Below are 17,030 nucleotides of genomic sequence, written 5' to 3' on the forward strand. Positions count from 1 at the left end.
AACAAGCCTTTGCAAAAACAGTTTGGGGAAGTCATCAAACAAATGAACTACAGCATTCAGCAAACAAAAAAATCATCAAACCCTAGGGAAAGGGGGTGAATCTGATTTCCAGATTGCAGGAGATGAGAGAGAGAAAGGGGCAGAAAAAAATATTTGAAGAAATACTGGCTGAAAAGTTCCCAAATTTGATGAAAAACATGAATCTATAAAGCCATGAAGCTCAACAAATCCCACGTAGGATAAACTCAAAGAGACATACACTGAGACACATTAATAGGCCACAACACAATCCTCAATAAATTTTAAAACATTTAAATCATAGAAAATATATTGTCCGATCACAATGAAGTTATAGTTTTGTAAGAAAACTGGAAAATTCGCCAATATATGGAAAGCACACTCTTAAGTAATCACTGGGTCAAATAAGAAATCACAAAGGCAATTAGAAAATAATTAGAGATGAATTAATTAAAAAAAAAAAACTTACGGAGCAGAAGAAGAAACATCTGGGCAGCAGCTCCAAAGGTGTTAACTGTTTTGTCTGTGCTGAAGCCATCATGGGTCAGCAAGAGAATGCTGTGCAGAACTCTCTGGTCTCTGAGCATCTGGAGCTCTCAGTTCTGTGCAAAGAGTATGCTGAGGATGACAGTGTCTAGCAGCATGAGATCAAGAACCTCCACGAAAAGTAGTTGTATATTGGCAAGATCAGGCCTGATGGGAACTGTATCTATTGAGCTTTCAGATTCTCCCACTTGGAGGCACTGCTGGATGACAGGAAGGAATTGCAGTGGTTCAAGGATATGCCTGCTAAGAGCAAAGAGGACCTGGTGTCCCAGGGCTAGGTCCACTGTTGAGGCTTTCCACAACATATCCATGAACTTGATTGAGCATGTAGAGAAGTGAACCTCAGTAGCAGACCTGTTGGCCTCCTTCAAAAACCAGAGTAACTCTGATTACCTGGTGGTCTGTCTGGGGCTGCTCACCTCAGCTACCTGCAGCTTAAGAGCAAGTTCTTCAAGCACTTCATGGAAAGTGGGAAAACTGTCAAGGAGTTCTGCCATCAGGAAGTGGAAGCCATGTGCAAGGAGAATGACCACATCCACATCATCACACTGACTCAGGCCCTCAGCATCTTCATCCAGGTGGAGTACATGTCCTGCAGTGATTATGGCACTACTGACACACACACATCTTCCTCAAGGGCTCAGAACCCAAGGTCTAACTTCTCTACTGACCTGGACACTATGATATTATCTATAAAAAAGGTTGGCTCCGGCCTGCTACTGCACTGCCTGCCCTGCCCTCTGCCAGGTGCTAGACATGTACAGAAGGCTTTTTGTGGTTTTAAAAAGGTCATATTTTACTCTTCCCACTTTCCCTGTCATAAAATCTTCCATGTTTTGTTAAAAGGGATGCTGGTGGTAAAAAACCAAAACCAAAAACAAACAAAACTCATGGGATGCAGTGAAGGCAGTATTCAAAGAGAAATATATAACTATAAACATTTACATTTAAAAAAAAAATCTCAAATCAATAAACTAACTCTGTACCTTAAGAAAGTAGAAAAATAAGAGCAAAGTAAAACCAAAGCTAGCAGAAGTAAGGGAGTAATAAAAATCAGAGTGGTATCAATAACAGAATAGGAAAATAATAGATAGAATCAATGAAATTGTAAGTTGGTTCTTTGAAAAGGTTAACAAAATTGACAGATCTTTAGCTGGACTAACAATAAAAAAAAGAAAGAGAACACAAATAACTAAAATCAGAAATGAAAGGGGATATTATAAATGATTTTTACAGAAATATAGAGGATTGTAAGAGAATACTATGAACAATTTACTCCAACAAATTATATAGCTTAGGGGCTTCTCTGGTGGCGCAGTGATTGAGAGTCCGCCTGCCGATGCAGGGGACACAAGTTCATGCCCCGGTCCGGGAAGATCCCACATGCTGCAGAGCGGCTGGGCCCGTGAGCCATGGCCGCTGAGCCTGCACGTCCAGAGCCTGTGCTCCGCAGCGTGAGAGGCCACAACAGTGAGAGGCCCGCGTACCGCAAAAAAAAAAATTATATAGCTTAGATAAAATGGACCAATTCCTAGAAACACAAATTTTTTAAACTCAGGAATAAAAAATCTCAACAGACCTATAACAAGTAAAGAGATCAAGACAGTAAACAAAAACCTCCCAACGAAGAAAAGTTCAGGACCAGTTGGCTTCACTGCTGAGTTCTACCAAACATTTAAAGAATTAACAACAATTCTTCTCAAGCTCATGAAAAAAATAGAAAAGGATGGAACACTTCCTAACTCACTCTATAAGGCCAGCATAACCTCAATACTAAAGCCAGATAAAAGACATCAAAAGCAAAGAAAACTACAAATCAATATTGTTTATGAATATATATGTGAAAACCCTCAATGATATTATCAAACAAATCCAACAGCGTATCAAAATAACTATGTATCATGACCAAGTGGGATTTATTTCAGAAATGCAGGGTGGTTAAACATGAGAAAAATCAATCAATGTAATACACCACATTGACGAATGGGGGGGAAAAAACACATGATCATCTCAATCAACCCAAAAAGGCATATGACAAAATATAATACTCTTTCATGATAAATCACTCAGAAAACTAGAAATAGAAGGAAACTTCCTCATCATGATAAAGGGCATTCATGAATACCCACAGCTAACATCACACTCAGTGGTGAAAGACTGAAGGTTTTCTGCCTAAGATCGGGAAGAAGACAAGGATGCCCACTTTCGCTATTGCTATTCAACACTGTACTGGGCAATTGGACAAGAAAAAGAAACAAAAGTCATCCAAATTAGAAAGAAAGAAGTAACACCTCTATTCACAAATGGCATGATTCTAAATGTAGAAAATTCCAAAGAACATACAAGACAGTTTCTAGATCTAATAAATGAATTTAGCTAAGTTGCAGAGTACAAGATCAACACACAAAAATTAGCTGTGCTTCTGTACACCTGCAATGAATAATTCCAAAAGGAAAGTAAGAAGCAATCCCATTTACAGTAACATCTGAAGAATAAAATATTTAGGAATACATTTAACCAAAGAGATGAAAGACTTGTAAACTGAAAGCTACTAAACATTGCTGAAAGAAAAGGAAAGACATCCTATGTTCATGAGTTAGAAAGGCAATACCGTTAAGATGGCAATTCTACTCAAAGCAAACTACAGATTCAATGCCATCCCTCTCAAAATTACAACAGCCTTTTATGCAGAAATGGAAAAGCTGATCCTTCAAGTTCATATGGAAGTGCAAAGGGCTCCAAATAGCCAAAATAATCTTGAAAAGAACAAAGTCAGAGGACTCAGGTTTTTTATTTCAAAACTTACTATAAAGCTACAGTAACCAAAGCAGTTTGATAGTGGCTTAGGGGTAGACATAAACACCAATGGAATAGAACTGAAAGTCCAGAAATAAATGCATACATCTAAGGCTGCTTTAACTTTTGACAAGGATGCCAAATCTACTCAAAAGGGAAAAGAACAGTCTTCAACAATAGTGTTGGTACAACTGAATTTCCACATTCAAAAGAATGAAATTGGGCCCCTATTTCACATCATATACAAAAATTAACTCAAAATGGATCAGTAATCTAAATACTAGAGCTAAAAGCATAAAAGTCATAGTGGAAAACATAGGGGTAAATCTTCATGACTTCTGATTTGGCAGTGAATTCTTAACAATCACACTAAAAGTATGAGAAACAAAAGGAAAAATAAATCAGATTTCATCAAAATTAAAAACTGTGCAGCAAAGGACATTATCAAGAAAGTAAAAAGTCACCTTACAGAATGGGAGAAAATATTTGTAAATCTTACATCTGATAAGGGTATAAGATCTAAAACAGACAAATACCCACTACAATTCAACAACAAAAAGACAAACAGCCAATTCAAAAATTGGCAAAGAACTTGAATAGACACTTCTCTGAAGATGATATACAAATGGCCAATCACGTGAAAAGATGCTCAGCATCATTAATCACTAGGGAAATGCAAATGTAAATCACAGTGAGATACCGCTTCACACCTACTAAAATGGCTCTAATTTAAAAACAGAAAATCATAAGTGTTGACAAAAATGTAGAGAAATTGGAACCTTCATACACTGCTGATGGAAACGTAAAATGGTGCAGCTGCTTGTGAAAAACAATTTGGTGGTTCCTCAAAAATCTCAACATGAAATAACCATATGACCTGGCAATTCCACTCCTAAGTATATACCCAAAAGAATTCAAAACAGGGACTGAGACAAATACTTATGTGCCAGTATTTATGGAGGCATTATTTATAATAACCCAAAGTATCCATCCATGGGTTAATGGATTAATAAAATGTAAGATATAGCCATCCCTCGGTATCCTTGGGGGGATAGGTTCCAGGACCCTCTATGGATACCAAAATCCACTGATGCTCAAGTCCCTTATTAAAAATGGTGTACTATTTGCACATAACCTATGCACGACCTCCTGTATTCCTTAAATCATCTCTAGATTACTTATAATTACTTATAATACCTAATTACGTGAATGTTACGTAAATAGTTGCTGGCATGCAACAAATTTAATTTTTGCTTTTTGGAACTTTCTGGAATTTGTTTTTTTTAGTATTTTTGATCCGTGGTTGGTTAAATCTGAGGACATGGAAACCACAGATATGGACTGACAACTGTATACTCACAATGGAATACATTTAATCATAAAAAAGAATAAGTTCAAATACATACTGCAACATGTATGAACCTTGAAAACATGCTAAGTGAAATAAGCTGGAGACAAAAAGACAAATACTGTATGATTTCAGTTGTATTAAATATCTAAAATAGGTAAATTCATAGAGATAGAACATAGATTAGATGTTACCAGGGATTCGGTGGTGGGAAGAATGCTGAGTGGTTGCTTAATGGTTACAGAGGTTCTGCTTGGATTGAGGAAAAAAACTGGAAATAGATAGTAGTAAATGACTGCACAACATTGTGAATGTAATTAATGTCAATATATTGTACACTTCAAAAATGGTTAAAATGGCAAAGTTTGGAATATACATTCTACCACAATAAAAAAATTTAATAGGGTGAGATTTAAGGAGGCTGTTCAATATTCCTTAGTGCTTCACCTTTATTTCTGTTTTGAGTCACTGGGTTAGTGGTGCCTCTGTAGTATATCCAATAATCTAGCAAAGTTCTCCTTAAGCTAGCACAAGAAAATCTATGGAAGAAGAAGTGGAATGTGTGTGTGTGTGTGTGTGTGTGTGTGTGTGTGTGTGTGTGTGTGTGTGTGTGTGTGTGTGTGTATAATGGCCTACTCTTTTGCATTCAGAAATATAATTATTTATCCATAAAGCAACATAGAAATGAATAAAATTAATGTACAAATATAAACACTGCATATAAACACATAGGGTAAAGGGTATACAATGTTTTTGATGCACTAAAGCTTCTGTTATTATAATTTTGCATGTGTTTTCCTGCTTTTCAACACATATTGTGTCTAATCTTTTCATGGTTTTTTCCTTCTTGTTTATTTTTTTCTATAGTGTTCAAATGTTAAATATGACATCAACACTATTTTGTTGCTTAGAAGCAATGTTTCAATGAACTCCATTAAGATTCTCTTCCCTGTCTTATTTGAAGTCTACCACTGCTGAAATGTCTCCTGCATTCTATTGTCTTCTGAGGGCATCCTTTTCTTCTGGGTTTCTCCATGAGTTCGAACTCCAATCTTTGCCTACCCCAAGCTACTCCTGATTAACTTTGTGCTTTCTGAGTAAATAGGTCAGCACAGAACAACCTGACTTTAAAAAGCATCATTTTTCTGTAAAACCTAACATAAGCTAAATAAAGTTTTATGATTCAACACAACAAAACCCTCATTAGGAATGCACAACTGAGTTTTTTCATGGTCTACATATGCATAGTGAGGTAGAGAGTGGAGAAGAGAATCATCTGCATATCATTGGTCAGGCTCCAAACAGCCATGATATTCAGTGGACAGCTTTCGGGGGAGGCAGAGATATCTGAAACAGGGGTCGATGGCGGGAATAGAAAGAGAAAGAATGTCAGTGACACTGGTGAGGGATAACTATAATATCTATCAACTGATGAGAAGTCCGAAATATGGAAGAAGGAAACTCAAAGCTCACAGAGACTGGAAGAAGGTGAAAGAAACCAGTTGTTTTCAGGATGAGAACAGAATGGAGGAAAAGGGAGTTTGAGGTTCTAATGGGATAGAACCTTAAATAGGAAGAGTTTAAGTAGAACACTGAGATTCAAAAACTGAAAATCTCAGGAGAGAAGACAGAGCAAAGGACTCAAAGAAGCAGCAAATGACATGGAAAAGGACCAATTTTAGAGGTAGTAGGACCTAAAGGATAGCACAGAAAGCAAGCACAGAGTGAGGGGCAAAAAATATTCCATAGAATGTAAGGTGGGAGGAGTGACTTGGATTTGGGAGATAGGGGTTATGAATAATATTTAAGGAAGTTATTTCTTTGTGGTTATGGAACTGGGGGTCACACAGCAATGGAATGAAGGCGGTGAAGTAGGCAGGGGTGCTAAGATACAGGCAACTCCTTCCCAAAGGCTAATAATGAAAAGAAAAACAACAAGAGGAAAATGGCCTGTGGAGGTAACAAGACAGAAGGAGGTTTCTATTTTATTAATATTTTTAAATATAAAGGTGGAGGTAAAACTCACAGAGAAGTAAATCAATTCATGGGAAGAGAAGGGCTAAATTGAAGGGGGCAAGAAAATGGAGTAGAAGAGAATGACTGAAATCCAGGACAAAGCTGAAAACCTAGCCCTGGGCAGAGGAAAACAACTTCTAAAACAGACACAGGAGAAATGAAAGCCTAAATAAAAGACGACACAGACGAATCACCAGAATGACTTCAACAGCCTCAATTCAGCAGGCCCAATGTTCTCCGATGAAACTGAAGAGAGGAGAGGTGGCTTTGGGGCTCAAAGGCAGAAAAGTGATTTGAAAGAGAAAGTCAGCAAGATAAGGAGGAAACAAGAGAGGAATAAAGGAACTACTAAAACAATAAGCAGATGCCCTCTTGGAAGTAATGGAAGTTCAAGGGAAGCCTAGATTTCATTAAAGCAGGCGTTGAGAGATTCACATGTAGAATAAATGAAGGATGGTGTAGCATTTGCTTATGAGAAAAACAAGGCTCCTAAGAGATAGGCAGAGGGGCAGAACAGGAGAGGAACCCAGGACGCTGGGTAGAATTGTGGGGATGGAATGAGATAGAGATGTTTTGTACCTGCTAGGAAAAGCCGTGGCTATCTTATTTACCAGCATGACTCTCCAAAACTGGGTGGAATTTCATTAAAGATGTGGGATTCAGTAAAGGCTATCTGGTTCATGATTGGCAAATGATACTTGCCACCTCTTCCCCTAGGCTCAGGAGAGGAATGTGTGGTGCTGAAAGGGACAGATTTTGTTTTCACTCCTGTTGGCTGCCGGCATGGGGCCCAGCAAAAGCAGAGTCACGCAAGTGCAAACTTGCTGCTTTTTAAGCAACGAGCTGGCAGGGAAGAGATCCTCTCTTTATCATGTATTTATTTATTTATAATTTGTATAGCATCCATATCCAAATGGATTTGAGGCAGTCTGCAATAAAAACACATGTACACATGTCACAAGATACTTAAACTAAAGGTCAGAGGGAGCCTAGAAAAAGGAGGATAGCTCTTGCAGCGTGTTGTTCTGCAGGAAAATAACTAGGAAGAAGAGACGGCAGCCTGAGGACAAATGTTTCTCAGGGGCGCTCTCCCATTGCTGGTTTTGTCCATGACAACCACCAGAGAAAACCTTTCATCTTGGAGTATGCCCAAACCAAAGGTCCCAAGCCCAGAGAGAGAAGAGTAGGGTCTGGTGCTCAGTGAGAAGATGCTGTCAAGCATATGTGCATTGTTCCCACTGCCTTCAGCCCAGGAGGTAACACTGCTGGGGTGTGAATGGATTTCCTGATGCCAGCAGAGGGGACCAATCCACCTCTGTCTCCAGGAGACTTGTCAGATGAGACTCTCGAATGCCAAAGTCAGTGTAAGCTAAAGGCAAAATGTCTAGACCCCAGGGCCTTGGAATCAGCTCCATTTCACTGCTTCCTTTACACACAGCCTCTTCTTCACATGCATTAAAACCTCACCAAGGCTGGTTTCTAGGTCTGCACAAAAGACCATTGAACGCCATCCAAGAAGTCCTCACTCTCTAAGAATCCTAATGGAGCACCGCCACTGTGACCACACACAGGGCAGGCACAATGACCGAGTGGGAAGCAGAGGCCCGCCATCCAGTCCCAACGGGTGTCTGTGACCTCACTTTGTACGCCCACACAATGCAGCTTTCTTTTGATACAGGGCAGGATGCTGCTCTAAGAAATTTCAGAGGGAGCCCTTCTCTTCTCACACTCTGCCCCCTGCCAGTGTCCACCTGAAGCTGACCACAGCTGGAGCGTTTTCTCACAGGCCATGAAGAGTTGGCAGTGGCAGGTAAGTACTAACAATCTGATACCTTCTGTGGCACAGACACACTCTCTATAGTTGGCTGTTGCTGCTACTGGGATTTTTTATAAAATGGGCAATGCAGATGGGTTAAGGGATTTCACTTAACAGTGTCTTGAATCTTCTGCTAGTAATATCCAGAGGCAGCTATGTTTATTAGTGAAAGAAGTAAATAAATAAACAGAAAAACGCGTAGAGTACTGACATCAGAAAGGAAGAAGTGTAAAGACATTCATCAGAAGTTTACTAATTTAGTTCTATTCCTGTTTGATTGAAGAAAATGGTTCTCCATTGTGCTTAACACAGCTGAGGACATCTGATGGATTAGAAGTGTTCTAGGACAATGATATCTCTGGTAAATGCAAAGATCTAGGTGCCACCGGCATAGAGAAGAGCCAAGTTTTGGCCCACTCATGCTTTTCCTCACTGTGGCCTTTCCGAGGACTGAAGAAATGAGTCTCATGGGAATTGGCAGAGTGGTTAGTTTGGACCAGCCTCATCAACAGTGTAGGTCGCAACTTGGTCAGTTCAGGCCACTCTGCTTGTCAACTCTCAAGGTCAAAGAGTTGATAAGATGGGATATCACAATGCCTCCATCAAGGGGGCTAGTTTTCAAGCTGTATGTGTCCAAGATTTACCATATTTCTCTGGCAGCTTGAGCGTTACACTACTTCCTTGTTCTCACAAGGAGATGAAAATGGAGGGAAGACGTTACAATCTCAAGTGTCTGTGGAAATCACCCACTGTAGCTATTTTATTCAGGAGGGATGTGCTTCCTGCCCCCATTATTCTAGGCAATTGGGTATTAACTCTCACTATATTTGCTACACTAATGGTTTCTCCTAATAGCCCCACCCACCCTAACCACTAGTTGAGTTCAAATGCCTTGACATCTGTCTCCATAACTTTAGTCTTTCTCTCCACCCAGCCTGAGTGAGAGGCTTGCCTTCCTTCCATTCGGCATCATGATCTACAGTAATAGGTTCAAGAGAGCGGAAACTTGGTTCCAGCCTCCCTGACGCTTTGACTCACCCTGTAAAAAGTTATTGGTGTCAGCCCTGGTCTAGCAATTGCCTCTCCCCCCACGCCCCCTGGCTTGAATAATTTTACTTCCCCCTGCTGCACCATACAATAACCTCTAATGAGCTCTCACATTCCTTCCTCAAGCACCCACTGCCTCCACGTCAAACAAGGAGAGAAAAATAACTTCCTGCTGAAAATCCACATGGCCATGAAGTTCTAAGCAACTTAAGTAACATACAGAAGCAGGTCACACTTTACAGAAATGGGAATCCATCAAGTATAGGGAAAAGAGAGAATATGATCTATGTGCGGGGACAGCATCAGCCCTAGTCCCCAAAAAAGGGGGGAGGGGAAAAAGACAAACAGAGAACTTGACAACCTGAGCTGAAAATAACTTTTCAATATTTTGTCCTAGGATTTGTGTTATATACTTCAATATGTAACAGGAATCCCAATATAGATGACCTGTTCACACGTTTATAGTTAATTTCACCAGGAAATGAACCAACATTCCTTAGCCCCCCACTGTGTGCTAGGCCTAATTATCTTACATTATCTAAGAGTGGAAATATGTGTTTAGAACCATTTCTCTCCCCTCTCCCCATACACATTTTCTGAATACTTCCATCAAATATATATATATATATATATGTAATCACACCCCATAAAGACATAGACACAATTGCACATTCAGTTTCCTTTTTTATCTCTTTGTCCCTTTTCCTAGCTCACATCAGGTAGATTTCAGCTTAGAATACTCCAAGGGCTATGGGATGGAGAGGTGATCAGCTCTGCTTCTCAAACTACCATACAACCACTGTAATGATGGTCCTGCATGGGACCCCATGCTCCTTGCACGAAGAAGGATATGACTCAGCAGCTGCCTAACCTGGAGCTCCCTGTGGAGGTCATGCTTTTCCTCCTTGGGCCTCCTGGGCCATAATGACCCATGAGCACTCACCACCCCTCTTGCTTTCTAAACTTCCACATACTTGTTAATTTCTTCCTTGTGTATCTCCCTGTGGTAATAGCTGAAAACCTCTTAGAATATTCTTCAACATGTTCATACTGTCAAAGGGATAGCTAGAGATAGAGCACGTCCAGGTAAGAATACCCCATAGGCCATGAACAAGGAAGAAATACATTCTGAGCAGAATTAGCAATGTCCATGCAGAAAAGGAGGAGAGGTAAACCAAGATTCTTATCTCATGGACCACTTAGTATGTGAGTGGGTGGGCTCAGAAAGCAAAGAAACTTACCTGTGGGCACTCAGCAACTAACTGGGAGAGCCAGAGGGTGAACATAATGCTTTCTGATTTCAATTGCAACACTGGCTGCATTAAACTCCACCCTTCTAAGTTGGCCTCCTGGCCTGTAATATATGCTCTAATTAATCCTTGCTTCACCTGGCTTCTAGGTTCATCATAGAAAATCACTTTCCTCTAGATATCACCCATTTGAAATTTCAATGGCTCCAAGGCCAGTTACTTATAGCTGAGATTCTCAGGTGTTTCCCCCGCCTCTGTACGCCTGATGGGTGATGTTCATGCGTATGGCACTGGATTTCTTGTGCTGACACAGTAAGCCTTGTAGCTCTAAAGCCACCTTCTTTCTTACCATTCAGTGATTGCACTGGTATGCAAAAGAATGTGAGTGACACTGCTTACCCAAGTAATCAGTTACCTGCTTTGGTAGGAAGTCATACTCTCCATCTGCTGAAGCCCCTGCCTCAAGTACTTCTGGAAACTTCCAGAGTATCTCACAGCATCTGAGCTGTTCTTTGTGCTTCAGTCTTTCCAGCTACTCTATTAAGGACAGTAATTCTCTTTCAGCTGTCCTTTACTGGTGAGGAGGTATGTGGCATTCTGCGTGGCATTCTATTAGAGGACCCCAAAGGCAATGTTCTTTGAGCCCCAATACGGGATGTATATTTATAGCCTCTGTCATATCAGGGCCCAGATATGCATCATGGGGCTGGAACAGAAGCAGATTCCAGGAGCAGCCGCCATGTGAACACAGGCTCCTGTGTGATGATGAAGCCTTTGTCACAGTCTCACTCGCTGTATGCTGGATTTATTCACCCTTAGACTGATGGCCTTCAACCCCACCCAATGGATGTAATGGATATGGTACTGCATGTTCCTCATTCTGTCCCACTAATTGGCCAAGCTGGCCCAGTCATACCTAAATTCCAGCAACAGACAGTAGAAGACTTCATGGTATGCTAAGATTCTTACCACACGTGATTATAAAAGTAGCAACTTTAATTTACATAAAGCAAATGTAGGTCAAAGAAAATCTCTACTAGTTAGTCTTCCTAGAATCAAATTACTGATACACCTCACAATGGATTATGATAGGTCAGCATGCTGCAATACTAAAGTAAAAGTGGCTGGCCCACAGGAGGAAAGCAAAACCATCACCCAGCAATTTCCAAAGTGGACATGCCCAGCATCATTTTCCATTACTTTTTGCTTAGGGGCTGCACTTCAGTCCATGGTTGGAGCACTGCCCTGGCAAAGGTAGTGCTCTCATCATTTCTGCACCATTCATAATGGTGTTCCCAAAGCCTAAAAACACTCCCCACACTGTTCCCACTTAGGGAATGCCTGTCAAATGTTAACCACCATTCAAGGCCCGAATGCTGCCTCCGCCAGGAAGCATTCCCTGATGACACCCCATCCACACTCTTCACCATTGAGTAAACCTGAAGGTCGGAAGTGCTCCTTGAGCACAGAGACTATATTAAATGGCAAGCAGTATGTGTCATTTGGTTGTTTGAAATGCTAAGAATGAAATAAATTAGATGGTTACACTGGGGATTTAGAGTCCAGAGTTGAATTCCATGATGTTGCATTTTCTCTGTTAAATTTCCTGTCTATAGTGAACAGTACAAAATAAAATTTCTCATAACCATATTTGTGAAAAAAATATTACACTACATTGTACGAATCTGAATGGTTTACGCATTCATGTCTCTACATGCAGGTGCTTTCACAGGCTCAATAAATATTTTTTTCAAAAAAAATGTAGATTATATAGGAAATAGCATTTATACTTATAACATAAAAGTTGATGTAATAATCCCAGAATATATAAAACTCATACATCTCTATCTATTGATCTATTTATCTAAAGAGAAGTCTAGTAGATTCATGGCTGAAAATACTACCCACCCATGCTTTGCAGTGAACAGAAGTGGAATGTTCTATAAGGTAACCAGGTTGTCTGAAAGCAAAGTAGATTCTCTGTAATTCCCATTGTTATAGAAATTTATAATGCCATATGAATCCTAGTGGTGTAATAGCCACCACCTCCTTCTTATACTTCACACTGGAGTTGCTTTTGTGCCTTTCTTTTGGGAGAGGTAAATTTGAGGGTAGTAGCCACTATTTACAGTAAAAGGCTGTTATAGCGTTTTTCAAGGAACCAAAACAAAAAAACGTTCTAAGTGGGGATGTGGTAAAAGGAAGAAACAGTGTACCTCGGGGAGCTTCTCAAGGGCTTTCAGAATTGAATAGCTTCCTTGGGGGATAAAAATCTAGAGTTGGGATGAAAGGAATGAGATTTTTCTTGTAACTTTTTGACTAAAAGAATAAAGGTGGTCAAATGGACTGTAATTTGTTCCAGGGGAATACATCATCAACCACACATATTTACTGAGCTCTGATGATGTCATTCTGGATCCCAATCACGCTGCTCTGAATCCCACACTTCCCGGACTGAGCTCCAGGAAGACGAGACAACCTTTTGCAGAGCCGCTGCCCATCCCCAGGATTCCCCTGCCTCTGAATTAACTGTGTTCTTAAACACACATGCTCTTAGGGATGGAGTCTCTCAGAGTCATCTAATCCATTGCTTTGCATTCTTCAATTATCCATCAATATTTATTGAGGGCTTACTATGAGCACAGCAGAGTGGGGACCTAAAGGTGTTTGCAACATATTGAGAGCTTATAACCAAGCTGGGGTGATCCTCTGCTATGAAAGTACCAGTATGCTTAAAGGAAAAAGACAGAGGGGAGGAAAGGGGAGAAGGCAGGAAAAGGGAGGGGAGGAGAGGCAAGAGGAGATTTGACAATTAATCATGAGCAGTTACTAAACCTGAGGTGCACCTTCACAGGGAGACGGGAGGATTCCTGGAGGAGGCAGACGGGTTAGACTTGTAAGAAGAACACTGAAGAGCCTTTGACCTTGACTGACAGCCTGACAGTTCAGCTCAAACAGCATTTCCCAGACTGGTCTGCAGTACATTTTGTGGGAATTATGAAGGTGTGACCAAAAGAGGGAAGGGGAAGGAGGGCTGCAAATCAAGTAAGACTGGAAGAACCTGGATTCACCAGATTTTTTCTTTTAAGGCAGAAGCACATGGTCTTTTAATATGCTGATAGTCACTGTGAATCTGCAGGAAAGGGGTGTAGGAAATAATATTTCCCAAATTTATTTAATGGAAAGAAAGGTTTTCACTGAAGACAGTCACAAGACTAGTGTTAAATAAGCCACAGTATGGGAAACGTTGCTAGTGCGTATAAGTGACTTACCCCAGGACTGACAAGGTAGAAAAGTCATTCTCCTTGGGCCACTCCCATGGTGCAAAGGAATAACTCTTGGATCAGCTCTGAGTCCAAGACTTCTCTGACATAATCCCTTCTTTGCCTCTTGATGTGAATTCTGCCTTCTAACGTAAAGCAGCAAAAGCACTGTTTCTGCTGACCAATGACAGCTTCAGTTCCAGGAGGAGAGAGAAGAATCTGACACATGGCATTTGGGGGCCTTCACAGAGCACTGCTTACTAGTCAACCTCTTGGGGGCTGGCAGGAGTTACTGCCTCTCGGCATTAAAATAGCTGGGGAAATATCCGTTCCTAACACCATCAGTATATTGAGAAAATACGTTGCAGATTAGTTCTTTTAATTCAAGGTGCCATCAGACTGAAGTGCTGCACAATTCCTGTGCTGCCTCCAAATTAAGTGGCTGGAGGCAATTTCCATTCTATTTTAAATGTTGTCTTTTCTACCAATAGCACAGGACATCCCTCCCTGCTCCATTACCATGGATGGTGCTGGGTTTTGACTTTGATTTCCAAGTCAGCTTTTTAAGACATTGTGTTCATGCAAGTGGACTCAAGGCCTTCAGAAGTAGGTCAGGCATTTGCTGGAGGTCATTACAAGGCTACAAAATAGAGCATGCTTAATTCTGTTATTTCTGAAGATTTTTTTCTCCTCTCTCATGTGCATAGAAGACAATCAGTACTTAATTAAATTTTGGAACAGTTCCTGAAAATTTCAGACTGTCAAAGATGCCTGTGACCTCCTTTCACCCCAGTCACCCAAAAGAGGTTTAAACAAAAGCATGTAAAAGGAACAAAGTGGGTTTGTCCACCAAAGACATGAGAAACTACATCAACTGTCGCATTTTTATTTTAAACCCTGATGCTTGAAACATTCCAGCAAGAAAATCCTCAGTACACAAAATTCATAGATAGAGTGATCTAGTCATGAGTTCGATCTTTGCAATTTACATAGAGGTGGAGTGACTTAACTGAGAAAACTGATAATGCAGTGCTATTCCTATAAACATTCAGGTTAGAACTCAGGAGGAGTTTAGCAGAAGCATTAACTAACTAGATAGGGAATAGACTCTGCTGTGGCCAGGTCCCGCCCTCCAAGATGAAGCGCTCATTTCCCCAGCAGCTGGGTATGTGGTTAGTGACAGCCGGAAATCCCTTCTGAGAGTCCTCGGCTGCAGACAGCCACCTCATCAAGGTTAGGTCCTGTTCCTGAAACAACCACATCCAGTGCGAGCTCTAAAGAATCTTCCCCTTGAACCAACTGGAGACAACTATGCAGGACCATCCCAACCGCCGAGTGCTCCAAGGGATCACTAGATGAGGGCTTTGTTGTCATTGCTTTGTAATCCTGTTGCTCCTTTGGACCAGCCCTGCTCCCCTCACTCCTCACAGGTCTTGTTCCTAGAACATTCCCCAATCAACCTCTTTCATGCTAATCTCCACCTCAAAGCCTGCTTCCCAGAGAATATCATCTGAAACAGAATTCAAAGCCTGAAGGTAGCTTTGAGGTCCCTATTCCAGTGTTGCAGGTGTCCTATAGCGCATGATTGGATGGGCTTTTGTGTGCGTGTGTGTGTGTGTTTGTGTGTGTGTGTGTGTGATTTTGTTAAAGTTTCCTGATGGTAAAATTTGTGAAAATGGACAGAGTAGAGTGCAGACAATTTGGATGTCAAGAAGAAATTCCCTGGCCAGAGCTGTCAGTTCTCCCTCTTCTGCCTTGCTGGACGGCAACACAGAAATATAAACTTGATAGAAGAAATAGAAGACAATGTTTCATTATGGCAAATTTCCTTTCAATGAGTAAGAAGGCATTTATCAAAATGAGCCTCGTCGACCTTCAGCTCTGGACTGCAGCCACTTATTAAGGACGGGGAGGAGACAATTTTTCATCTGCTGGGGACCTCTTATCAACTGATTTCATACGACTTACTGTGGATTTTTATTCAACAAGAATTATGAGCTGTTTCCATGCCTGCAGAGACCCAATATTTTTATTGTGTGGCACTGTCCCCAACTCTGCCCTAGTCCGTCTTGACATTAAAACATGTTCACAGACACGGCCAATATAGCTTTATCTTATATTGACATTGTTACCCTCTCTCCATAAAAATCACACTGGCTCTGTCATTAGGTTATGAAAAGATATGAACTTGTCACATTTAAGTAGTGGAGAAATCGGCATTACATTTAAAACATTATAAAAAAGCTTCTGGGTGTGTTCTGCAAACCTAGGTATGTGAAGGTGGCAAACAAAAAAGTCCAATACTGAGAATTCCAGGGACTGTGGCTTTGGTTTGCATGGGTTCATTATTTAAACCAACCAGTGGCTAGTTTAATCATTTTAGAATAAACTTGATACAAGAATCAAGCAACTGAACAGAGCATCTCCTTCTGGTAGAAAGAATCACTAAACAAACTCAAGCATACATCTGAGGATGCTGCTGGACACAGAATCCTAGTAATGGCAGCTACATGTTCAGAAAGAATGATTTGCACATGATCTGAATGATGGACAGCCTTCTTCTACAGAGGAAATACATTTCTGCCTGATGCAGCAGGATCAGTGAAGGGCTCTACAAGTGAAGCCCCTCTTCCTTTAGTGTTTTCTTAAAATTATTTTATGCAATTAATATTTGAATGTAATTTGGTGATTTTTAAAGAGCACACAGAGTTATAGTTATGATTATTAAGCAAAAATTATGTATATAGAGTAGTATCCCTGCTTCCGCACTCCAATCTCATTTCCCTTACCAAAGGTAACCAGGATTATCATTTTGGCATGTATTATTTAAGGCTTTCTCTATTTATTTATATACATAGGCTTAATTTTTGTCTTTTTTTCAAAAAAATCTTTATTGGAGTATATTTGCTTTACAATGGTGTGTTAGTTTC

General features: G+C 40.5%; 1 pseudogene across 1 annotated transcript; it reads left to right on the forward strand.

The window, feature by feature from the left end:
- Positions 1-557: 557 nt before the first annotated feature.
- LOC309834106 (ubiquitin thioesterase OTUB1-like) lies at positions 558-1,318 on the forward strand (annotated as a pseudogene). The gene has a single exon. The product of its transcript is annotated as a ubiquitin thioesterase OTUB1-like (transcript).
- Positions 1,319-17,030: the final 15,712 nt, after the last annotated feature.

This window comes from Grampus griseus (assembly GCF_964374135.1).
Source record: "Grampus griseus genome assembly, chromosome: 15".
Lineage (NCBI taxonomy): Eukaryota > Metazoa > Chordata > Mammalia > Artiodactyla > Delphinidae > Grampus > Grampus griseus.